The sequence below is a fragment of the Mesoplodon bidens genome (assembly GCF_964165515.1).
Source record: "Mesoplodon bidens genome assembly, chromosome: 18".
Taxonomy (NCBI): Eukaryota; Metazoa; Chordata; class Mammalia; order Artiodactyla; family Ziphiidae; genus Mesoplodon; species Mesoplodon bidens.
The window spans coordinates 46,671,875-46,684,792 of NC_138175.1; the positions used below are offsets into that span (position 1 = coordinate 46,671,875).

Below are 12,918 nucleotides of genomic sequence, written 5' to 3' on the forward strand. Positions count from 1 at the left end.
TTAAGTACATTGTTTACAAATAGAAAAGCTTTTAATTTTTTGCTGTTATTTTTTAAATTTTTATTGTTATGTTCAGAGATTGTTTTGTTTCAAACTCCCTCCATTTTTATACTTATACTGTAATCACAGAAAATTTCTTCTCCATTCATTTCAAATTGAACCTTACATCCACTATTTAGATTTTTCATAGGCTCTTCTTTTATCTAGATTGCCACCCTCCAGGTTTTATCCCAAATATCCTTTTTAATAGATTCTCTGACACTCCTAGTTTCCCCAATTTCCTCATACCATTCACTTACTCTGCTCTCTCCAAAATTATAGTCTCCTTGTTCAGTTTTTAAATAACTGTTCAATATGATACATAACTGCTATAATATCTAAAAATCATTCAGATACTTTTCCATAAAGAATAAGAATGGTTGGTTCTAGATGTAAAGGGATAGAAGGGAAATCTGTGAAATGTTATGAAGTAAGCAGACTGAGCATCCAGGAGGGTTGAATAATAGTAAAACTCAACTGAATATATGTTAATTATACACATCTCTATGCACAGCAGGGAATGAACAATATTGGTGGAGACATCTCTGTTTGATTGGATAACTGCTTAGAGAATTATTAGGTAAAACAAGGACCTTTTTCCTTTTACACATTTGGCTGAGCTACCTTGAATTTCCTTTAGTTTCTATATATATATAAGAAGTAAAGTAGGAAAAAGTGCACTTAATCACTGCAGTAAAATATGAGAGATTAGAGGTAGGGAGAAATGTCTTTTGAGTGTTGTGGAATTATTTAAGTGATTATTATGATATTCAACTGCATTACAGTGACTTTGTAGTATTTTCTTCTAGTATCATAGTTTGACAGTTATCATTTTATTCTAAAGTTAATCATTTAACACCTGCTATGTCCTGGTGAATTTATTTATTTTGAATGAAATAGGAATTATATCTTCCTTTGGGATGGTTTGGGAATCAGAAACAGCAAAGCAAAGTGAAAATTCATGTATATGTGTTGAAAACTGTGACATGAAGAAAAGAATCATGATGTTGTTATTGAGAATAAACATGGATCTACTTATAGTCAGCAGGGCAAGCATTTCTTTGCACAAAATGTTTAACCTAAGATGAAAGGATGAATAGTCAGCCTTTCATTGAGCCCAGGAGAGGTGATTCTTAGGAGATGAAATAGCCTGTAAAAAGCTGTATGAAATGGAAAGGTTGTGGGCATAATCTAGGAGCTGAACAGTAGCAAGTGTCCTAAGAGAGTAAAGAGGACAGTTTCTTCCAAAGAAGTCTTTAGGTAAGCAAAGGCCATATTATATTCTATGGTAACATGTTTGGATTTTATTCTAAGAGTAAAGGAAATTATTAATATTATTAAATGGGAACTCCTAAACTTTGATTTATATTGGAATCATCTTGTGAAGTTATTAAACATGTAGATGCCCAATTAATCCTTTAGATTTGATTCACCTTGGTCTGGGGTGGTACCCAAATAGCTGTACTTGTAAGAAGCTCTCCAGATTATTCTGATTGACACCTAAATTTCAAATCACCACAATCTTACATAATCTCTCATTATTTTCTCAGCTCATATTGTTTTGACTTAAAATGACCTAATTATATTGAAAGTTCTTTAAGCCAGTTATTTCTTTTCAAGAATTGTTTTCATTTTGTATCCTATTTTTAAGATAGAAACTGTAGGTTTTGCTGGCTGCTAGAAAGTAATCTTTGTTTGCTTTTTTGTTTTCTTTTAGGTTTACTCTCCAGGTATAAGACCAAGAAGTTATCTCCAGAGAAGGACATTTATGAAATCAGTTTTTCCCGATGGAAGATAATAGGAGGAAGTAAAATTCCTTGTCTTAAAGGATCTATTTTGAGAAATGAGTGGCAGAGCAGAAGTGAGTTTGAGGGTCAACAGGGACCTTGAGATAGATATTTCAGTCAAATGAAAATCATCTATAACATGCCAACATGTAGAAAACATTCATCTTTTACTCTGAATCAGAGAATTCATAATAGTCAGAAACTTTATGAATATAGGGAATGTGGAAAACCCTTTAGTTGTGGCTCACATTTTGTTCAACATGAGAAAATTCATTCTGGTGATAAACTTTTGATTGTAAAGAATGTGGGAATACCTTTAATAGTGTCTATCGGGAGTTCCCTAGCCGTCCAGTGGTTAGGACTCGGTGCTTTCACTGTCGTGGGCCCAGGTTCAATCCCTGGTCAGGGAACTAGGATCCCACAAGCCACACAGTGTGGCCAAAAAAAAAAAAAAGTGTCTAAGTGTGTGTACATCAGAAAATTCATACTGGTGAGAAACTCTATGAATGTAATGTATATGGGAAGGTCTTTAGTTGTAGCTATCAGCTTACTCTGCATCAGAGATTTCATACTGGTGAGAAACCCTATGAACGTCAAGATTGTGGAAAAGCTTTTCTGCTTGTTTTTTTTTCCTTACACAGCATCAGAAAATTCATACAGGCAAGAAACCCTGTGAATGTAAGGAATGTGGGAAAACTTTTAGTGCATGTGGTCAACTTACCTGTCAGCAGAAAATTCATACAGGCAAGAAGCCCTGTGATTGTTAAGGAATGTGGGAAGGCCTTTAGACTTGATTTTTACCTCGCTGAACACAGAAGAATACATATAGGTAAGAAACCTTATGAATGTAAGCAATATGAAAAAACCTTTAGTGTGTGTGAACAGTTTAATTGACATAAAACAGTTCATACTGGTATAAAACCTTTTGACTGTAAGGTATGTGGGAAGGCTTTTAGTTGTAATGGCAACCTTAGAGTACATCATAGAATGCATACTGGTAAGAAATCATATGATAAGGAATGTGGGAAGACTTGTGGGAGTATATTCTCAAGCTGGTGTACATAAGAAAATTCATACTGATGCGAAACCCTACAAATGTATAGAATGTGGGAAGGCCTTTAAATTTAGTTTCTATTTTACTGAGCATCAGATAATTCACACTGGTGAAAAGCCCTATGAATGTAAAGAATGTGGAAAGGCCTTTATTCGTAGAACAAACCTAAAAGAACATCTGAGAATTCATTCTGGTTTAAAACTCTATGTACGTAAAGAATGTGATAAGGCCTTTAGTTGATGTGGACAGTTGACTCAACAGCAGAAAATTCATACGGTATAAAACCCTATGAATGTAAGGAATGTGGAAAGGCCTTTAGTCGTAGTGGAGACCTTAGACCATATCAAAGAATTCATACTGGTGAGAAATCCTGTGAGTGTAAAGAACATGGGAAGGCCTTTAGACTTAATTCATACTTTACTGAACATCAGAGTTTTCATACTGCTGAGAAACCCTATAAGTTATGTAGGAAGGTCTTTAGACAACATTCACATCTTTATTGGCATCAGAAAATTCATAATGTAACAGAATATAGGAAAGCCTTTCCATGTCATTTTCTGTTTACAGAATAGCAAAATATTCATGCCAGAAAGAAATTCTGTGAATGTGACTCTTTCCAGACATGTTAATTTAATAAGTGTGTAATAGCCTTCTAATACCTCTCAATCCTTCTTAAATTTTAGGAAGTTCGTATTAGGAAATAAACCTGTTATTGTAACTGTTAACCAAGAATTCCAAGAACAGAGACCTGGTTGAAGGAAAAAAAAAAAAGAAAGGAAAAAAGCGCTTTTATTTGGGGTTTGTTGAACTGCAGCCCAAGAAACACAAACCCAAGAAAGTACTCAAATTGTGTTCTGCTGGACTATAAAATGGGGTAGGCTTAAAAAGGTAAAAAACTGCAAAGTTACATAAGTTGTCAAGAATTAGGATGTGAGCTGGCAAGAGGTAAGGGTGCTTGTTAAACAAGGATGCTTTGGGGTTCACAATGATTACATAATTATGTCGGGGTGGGAGACTTTTAAACTACAAGGTTGCAACTAGCAGCTGCTAGCAAATACTGTTTTGAAAACAGCTGGTGCTGTCCTTGAGTTTAATACAATTCAGAGAAAATTCAAGTTCTCAGTGATGCATGAATGTGTCTCAGACCAGATCCTCAGTGTCTGCCAGATTACATTTTTGTATGCCTGAACTATGAATAGTCCATTATAATTTCAACTTGTCATCAAAATAATTGTGGGGAAGTTTTTAATCAATGACATATATTTATCATCATTGCCTTTACTATCTGTGTGATAGTGGGCAACACATTTACCCTTCTGTGTGTCATGTATAAAATGGTACCCACCTAAAAGTGTGGTTGATAGTTTATAACATGTACAATTTTGCAAAAAGTACCTGGCCAAAAAACTCCTTTGAGTGAATAATAGATATGATTATTTTTATTATTATCAACATTATACTAGTGAGTTTCTTAATATAAAGACATAATGAAGGTAACAAATTTAGAAAGCCATTCATCACTTAATGTATTTCAGGAAATTCATCTTTGATAAAATCCATAAGAATATAAAGAACATGTAAAGATCAAATGCAGACTTCATTGCTTAAGTTCTACCAGAAAATTAGAGCTGAAAACTAACCCTAAGGATTTAGTGAGTGTGAGAATATTAAGAATATAGCTGGTGAAACATCAGGGAATGGTATGAAGGATTTTACCAATAATTTAGAAGTTAAAAGGATAACAAAGAGCAAACTGCCTAGAAAATATTTACCAACTTTATTATGAAAAATTTCTGACAAAAACATAGAACGCGTTCTATAATGAACATCCATTTACCCTTCACCTAGATTTGAAAATTTACACTTTGTATATTTGCTTCATTTTTCTATAAAATATAATTTTTGCTGTACCATTTAAGAATAAATTGTAAACATTATATCACTTTACCCTCAATAAATCAGTTTGTATCCTAGAAGTTAGGATAATATATATTACCAAAATATTACAATCATACCTTAAAAATTCTATACATTCTAATATTCAGTCCATATTTAATTTTCCCTAATAGTCTCAAGAATATCTTTTAACAAGGATTCACTCTCCAGGCTCATACATGTTAGTGGTTATGTCACTTTTAAACTGAACAGCACTCCCTCATCTTTGTTTCATGGTTATGTTTTTTTGAAGAGTCCATCACAGTTGTCTTAGAATGTCTTGAGTTCTTGGTTTGTCAAATTTATTTCCTCATAATGTTGTTCATCTTGTTACACTGTTTCTAAATTAGAACTTAAGTAGAAGCTTGATTTGCATATTGTTAAACATTTTTAGCAAGAACACTTCACAGGTATCTGTGACTGCCAGATCTCTCATTATAAAACTATCTTATTTTTTTGCAATTAGTAAGTAATTGGGTAATAATTTGCACCTCCTCTTAGAAATGTATAATAATCTATATGTATAAAACAAGTAATAGGTTAAACTGAAAGTCAAATTTTAAATTATAAGCCATTCAGAAAGGACTGGTACTGATACGTCTGTATTTAAAAATTTGTGAGATGTAGCCAAACCTCTACTCAGTGTGAAATTAACATCCTTTGATGCATACAGGAAACTAAAATTAAGGGATGGGACTTTTTGTTATCTCACACCTCAGCACCTATTCCAATGTCTTTCTCATATATTAGGCACTTGATAAAACTTGAAAAAATAAGTATTCAAGTGAAAAAGTTAAAAAATTACAAAATAAAATGAATGCTAACAGAAGGAAGTAGTTAATGCAATTTAAATTAGAAATTAATTTTAAAAAACACTCGTAGACTTACCCAATTTTTCCAGTTTAAATTAGAAATTAATTTTAAAAAACACTCGTAGACTTACCCAATTTTTCCCAATTTGATAAAAGGAAAGAAAAGAAAAATGACACAATTATAGCAGCATGAATAACAATAGGGATATTATTAACACAGATACTGATGTTCTTCTTTGTGAGGAAATATTATGTAAATTTATTTCAATATATACAAAATCTCAGTTAATGAATTATTGTCTAGAAAGTGAACGTTATTGAAATTGATAAAACATAATCAAGCCTGAAAGACCATTAATGAGTGGGAAAGTTAAATTTAGCCAAAAAGCTCCTTTTTATAAGCCAGCACTTACAATCTGTTAGCTCCTTGGATAAAAACTTCAAGGAGAATTTTCCCAGTTCATGCTGCATGACTGATGTAATCCAGATGACAAAACTAGAGAATAGTTATTAAAAGGCAAATTCTAGATGAGTTCTAATTAAATAGAAAAGGCAAAAAGCTAAATAGAATATTTGTCAGCAAAATGATATAAAAGCATTATGCAGTAAATTCTCATTTATTTGAAATAAACCAGCATTGGAAATTTCTAATTATGTACATATGTAGCTTAAATGATTGAAAACAGAACTTGATCAATTCTCTTTTATCTTCTAGATTCATTCTCTTAGCCTTACTATCACTGATATTGTCCTGATTTCTCAAAATGAAAAAGTGCTTTCTCATTTTAACATTTTGAAGGTGATATAATTTAACAATCAGTGGCATCCTGTAATTACTTTCAAGTAAATACCAACCAGGATTTTTTATGTGTATGAAAAGCTTTCATTGGTATTTTCTAGTGAGATCAACAGTGTTCCAGTATCAAAACATTTTATATTTGATGGAATGTATTGTATGTATATACACATGCCTATACACACTCTAGACATAAGGATTTAAATTTAATTCTTTATAATAGTTTCTTGAAAACAACCGCCAAAACAAAGGCACTTCAATGTTTTTGTTTAGATTTTAATAAATGGTGCTGGGACTATTATACATACAATACATACCACGTATAGGCAGCTCCTGAAAATCTAAATAACTTCTGGTGAATATCAGAAAATACCTGAAATACTTGGCATTAGATCATCTAAGGAAACCAGATGACCTAAGACCAGAACACGAGAGAATATACACCACAGTTTAAAAAGTAAGTGTGGCATAATGTGATCTATGTCTAGGGTTTGTCACAAGGAGCATGAGTGGAGACAGTGGCAACAGTGAGATTGCTGGGAGAAGTAATTTCACCTAGCATATCACCCTTTCTTAAACTAGTTAGTAAGTACTATTGTTTGCTTCTGGGAGAATGTGAGAGGCTACTGACTGGTATTATTCTGGAAAAAACAGGAGCATGCCTATACTTAGGACTAGCTGGCAAGGAATTTTGTACCACAGCAGCCCTCCTGCTAGCCTGTCTCTCTCTAAAAACAAATCAGAGTACAAATTAAGGCAGCACATCCTAGTCCTGCCCTGGAGCAGATTACATCAAAAGGATCCTCAAGTGTAAAACTGAGTATATGTCAGAATTACCAAACATTTGATAAAAGTTGATTCTCACATAATAGAGAAACAAAGCTAACCAACTGGAAATACTACCAGTAGAATAAACAGAACAGGACTTTAAAGTATGAATAGCATCCTCAAAATGATGTGAACATATATACTATATCCCCAAAACAGAATCTACTAGAGATTACGCAAGTTATTTAAATGTTTTTGTGAAAATAACTCAGTAGAGGGACTTCTGTTTCTAAAAAGATGGAATACATGTCCTTTTCCCTGTTCTTCCTGCTAAACAACTCAAAACTCTGGACATTATATATAAAACATACAAGATGACTCTCAAAGATGAAGAGAAGGTAGGGACCACAGGACCTAAGGAGCAACATGGGGTGAGTTCCACAGGTTTCATTTATATCCCAAACTTGGAACCAAAGAAGCTGGTAATTGAAATGCTAATGTGCAGAGACTGAAAAAAAGTCTCAAGAAAAGCCTATTCTCTCCAACCAGAGAAACAGGAAAGGACAGCCTAACAAGACATGAAACTTTTAAACAACTGCTCTACTTCAGGCAAACACCACCAAAAAATCTGTGGCCCTATCCCCACCACTGACACCAGAGGCCAAATGGAGACTCTAGCCCTCTGACCTTTATCAGGTTGTAAAAAAAAGTATCCCCAATGTCCCCATCAGATTGTGTCAGAAAAAGTTGAGTATGAAGTCCAGCCTTTAATGGGCCCCTCCACTACCAGTACAATGTCAATGGTGCCTAAATAGGGAGCCTGACCTTCCATAACCAATGAAAATATTGTTCAGGAAATGAGAAATCAAGAACAGCCTCAGATGAAAATGATTTTTAACACAGGCATACCCTCAAAGAATGACTTCCAGGACTTGTTGCCAACAAAACTACCCCCAAAGAATGCCTAAAGAAATACCTGTAAACAAAAATGAAACATTAAAGAATCGTGGAAAACAAGGAAGGTAGACAGAACACCATAAGAGCAAAACTGTGGGTAAAATAGACTTTCCTTTCCTTAATTATGTTTGACAGTTGAAACAAAAATCGTAACACTGTCTAATGTGGTCTTCAAGAAATATTCAAGTCAATTAGAAATGAGAGAGAAGAAAGGAAAATAAGGTTTCTACACTTACAGTGGATAAATGTTGAACCATTATACTTCAGTATGTACAGTTGGCCCTCCATGTCTGTGGGTTCCATATCCACAGGTTGAAAATATTTGAAAAAAAATTCCAGAAAGTTCCAAAAAGCTAAACTTAAATTTGCCACATGCTGGCAACTATTTACATAGCATTTACATTGTATTCCCAACTATTTACATAACATTTATATTTTATTAAGTATTATAAGTAGTCTAGAGATAATTTATAGTATACAAGCATGTGTGTAGGTTATATGCAAGTACTACACCATTTTATGTAAGTAGGGAATTGGGCATCTGTGGATTTTGGTATATGCAGTGGGTCCAGGCATTAATACACTGTACCAGGGGACAACCATATATATTATGTCATGCCTAGAACAACTCTTAAAAAAATATATGAGACCCCACAAATACTCTAAACAGAAAAATAGCAGAGTAGGAAACTACAGCAGTCCACCCAACCACAAAAGTAAAACAAAATCAGACTCAACTTTTTCAAAAATCTGGTAACTAATCAAAAGTGTACAGCATTCAGAGAACGGCTGAATCAAGAAAAAACAAGTGGGGCTTCCCTGGTGGCGCAGTGGTTGAGAGTCCGCCTGCCGATGCAGGGGACACGGGTTCGTGTCCCTATCCCGGAGGATCCCACGTGCCGCGCAGCGGCTGGGCCCGCGAGCCATGGCCGCGGAGCCTGTGTGTCCGGAGCCTGTGCTCCGCAACGGGAGAGGCCACAGCAGTGAGAGGCCCGCGTACAGCAAAAAAAAAAAAAAAAAAAAAAAAAAGAAAAAACAAGTGTTATCATACTAAGTGAAGTGAGAAAGACAAATACCATATGATATCACTTATATATGTAGTCTACAAATGAACTTATCTATGAAACAGAAACAGACTTGAAGATATAGAGAACAGACTTATGGTTGCCAAGGGGGTGGGGTGGGGTGGGGGAGGGATGGATTGAGAGTTTGGGATTAGCACATGCAAACTATTATATACAGAATGCATAGACAACAAGTTCCTACTGTATAGCACAGAGAACTATATTCAATATCCTGTAATAAACCATAATGGAAAAGAAAAAATAACCAAGTGAATCTCAGAGCTTTGTGGTATTTTAATTTACCTTGGTCCCATGCCTCATTCCCCAGCTCAGCAGCAGTCTTGACTACAACAGCCCACACTCCCAATACTGCTACATAGAATCTATAGGAAAGGGGAAATCACAATAGGAAAGGCAAATATATATAAAGGATTGAAGATTACTTAAATAACCCAGTATGTAGATTAAAAATAAATTTTTAAAATTGTAAAAGTGATAACTACAATAAACAGTAAAAGGATAAACATGAAGATATAAAAGAATATCAAAATAAAGTCTGGGAGGAGGGAAATATAAAAATATATATCTTTTAGAACATGATTAACTTGAATGATTATCAGTTTAAAGCAAGTAGATATAGTTATGGGTCAGCATACTTGAATTCCATGGTAACTACAAAGCAAAAACATACAATAGATTCACAAAATATAAAATAAAAAGAAAGGAACTCAAGCATATCACAAAAAAATCATCAGAAAAAAAGGAGTGCAAAAACAACTGCAAAACAGGATTAAATGGCAATAAATACACACCTATCAATAATTACTTTAAACATCATTGGACTAAATGCTCCAATCAAAAGACATAGAGTGGCAGATTGGGGGAAAAAGAAGAAGAACCTGCAAAATGCTGCCTACAAGACACTTCAGGGCGAAAGACACAGACTGAAAGTAAGGGGATGGATAAAGATATGTCATGCAAATAGAAAAGAAAAAGGGGGTAGCAATACCCATATCAAACAAAATAAAGGCCACAAAGAAAGACAAAGGCATTACATAATGATATAGGGATAAATACAAGAGGAGGATGTTACATTTGTTAACATGTACACACCCAAAACAGGAGCACCTAAATATATACAGCAAATGCAGACATAGAGGGAGAAACTGACAAGGCAATAATATTATGAGACTTTAACACCTCACTAACATCAATGGACGGATCATACAGACAGAAAATAAATAAGGCAAGAGAGATCCTACATGACACAAACCAGTTGTACTTCACTGATATCTACAGGACACTACATCCAAAACAAAAACAAACAATACACATTCTTTTCAAGCACCCATGGAATGTTTTCTAGCATAGACCACATACTAGGTCACAAAAGCCTTAGCAAAGAAGAGGATAGAAATTACTTCAAGCATCTTTTCTGACCACAACGTTTGAAACTAGAAATCACCAACAGAAAGAAAACAGGAAAAGAAGGAAAACATAGAGACTAAACAACATGCTACTTTAAAACCAATGGATCAATGATGAAATCAAAGAAATCAGAAAACTTGTGGCAAAAGAAAATGAAAACACAACATTACCAAATCTATGATGCACCAAAAACAGTTCTAGGAGGGAAGTTCATAATGATACAGGACTTCCTCAAGAAATAAGAAAAAAATCTCAAAAGAAAAAACCCCAAAAAACAACCTAGGGACTTCCCTGGTGGTCCAGTGGTAATGAATCCGCCTTACAGTGCAGAGGACACAGGTTCAATCCCTGGTCAGGGAACTAAGATCCCACATGCCGTGGGGCAACTAAGCTCGCATGCCACAACTACTGAGCTTGCATGCTTCAACTACAGAGGCTGCGTGCCACAAACTACTGGGCCCACACACCCTGGAGCCTGCGTACCACAACTAGAGAGAGAAAACCCACATGCCACAACTAGAGAGAAGCCCACACTGCAACAAAAGATCCCACATACCTCGACAAATATCCCACGTGCCTCAACTAAGACCTGACACAGCCAAAAATAAATAAAATAAATAATAAATGAATCTTTAAAAAAAAACCCAAGGGCCTCCCTGGTGGCGCAGTGGTTGAGAGTCCGCCTGCCGATGCAGGGGATACGGGTTCGTGCCCCGGTCTGGGAGGATCCCATATGCCGCGGAGCGGCTGGGCCCGTGAGCCATGGCCTCTGGGCCTGCGCGTCCGGAGCCTGTGCTCCGCAACGGGAGAGGCCACAACAGTGAGAGGCCCGCATACCGCAAAAAGAAAAAAAAAAAAAAAAAAAACCCAACCTAAACTACCACCTAAAACAATTAGAAAAAGAATAAACAATGCCCAAAGTCAGCAGAAGAAAGGAAGTAATAAAGATCAGAGAGGACATAAATAAAATAGAGATTTTTAAAAAACAACAGAAAGGGCTTCCCTGGTGGCACAGTGATTAAGAATCCGGCTGCAGGGGACATGGGTTCGAGCTGTGGTCTGGGAAGATCCCACATGCCACGGAGCAACTAAGCCCGTGCGCCACAACTACAGAGCCTACACTGTAGAGCCCGTGAGCCACAACTACTGAGCCCACATGCTATAACTAGTGAAGCCTGCGTGCCTAGAGCCTGTGCTCTGCAACAAGAGAAGCCACCACAGTGAGAAGCCCATGCACCACAATGAAGAGTAGCCCCCATTCGCCACAACTAGAGAAAGCCTGTGCACAGCAGCGAAGACCCAATGCGGCCAAAAATAAATTAAATTAAAAAAAAAACAGGGGCTTCCCTGGTGGCGCAGTGGTTGAGAGTCCGCCTGCCGATGCAGGGGACACGGGTTCGTGCCCTGGTCCGGGAAGATCCCACATGTCGCGGAAGCGGCTGGGCCTGTGAGCCATGGCCGCTGAGCCTGCACGTCCAGAGCCTGTGCTCCGCAATGGGAGAGGCCACAGCAGTGAGAGGCCCACGTACCGCAAAAAAAAAAAAAAAAAAAAAAAACAGTAGAAAAGATCAATAAAACCAATAACAGGTTCTGTGAAAAGTTTTTAAAAATGGACAAACCTTTAGCCACACTCACCAAAAAGAAGAGAGACAGGATCCAAATAAGAAATGAAAGAGGAGAAATAACCAATACCACAGAAATACAAGAAATCATGACAGAATACTATGAACAGTTATATGCCAACAAATTGGACAAGCTAGAAGAAAGGGACAAGTTTCTAGAAACAGCCTGCCAAGAATGAGTCAACAAGAAACATAATTTGAACAAACTGATCACTAGAAGTGAAACAATCTATAATTTAAAAAACTCCCTCCAAACAGAAGTCCAGGACTGATGGCTTCACTGGGGAGTTCTACAAAACATGTAAAGAAAATTTAATACCTATCCTCAAACTATTCCAAAAAATTTAAGAGGAAGGAACACTCCCAAATTCATTTTTACAAGGCCATCATTACCCTGATACCAAAACCAGACAAAGACACTACAAAAAAAGAAATTACAGGTCAATATACTTGATGAATATAGATGCAAAAATCCTAAACATATTAGCAAACCAAATCCAACAATACATAAAAAGGATCATACACTATGATCAAATTGGATTTATTCCAGGGTCACAGGGATGGTTCAACATTAGCAAATCAATCAATATGATACACCACATTAACAAAAGGAAGAATAAAAATCACATGATCATCTCAATAGACACAGAAAATCC

General features: G+C 35.9%; 1 long non-coding RNA gene across 1 annotated transcript; it reads left to right on the forward strand.

Moving 5' to 3' along the window:
- Positions 1-1,762: 1,762 nt before the first annotated feature.
- Positions 1,763-3,842, forward strand: LOC308606327. Its single transcript, XR_014013801.1, has 3 exons — positions 1,763-1,900; positions 2,468-2,655; positions 3,564-3,842. It is a non-coding gene; the product is annotated as an uncharacterized lncRNA (long non-coding RNA).
- Positions 3,843-12,918: the final 9,076 nt, after the last annotated feature.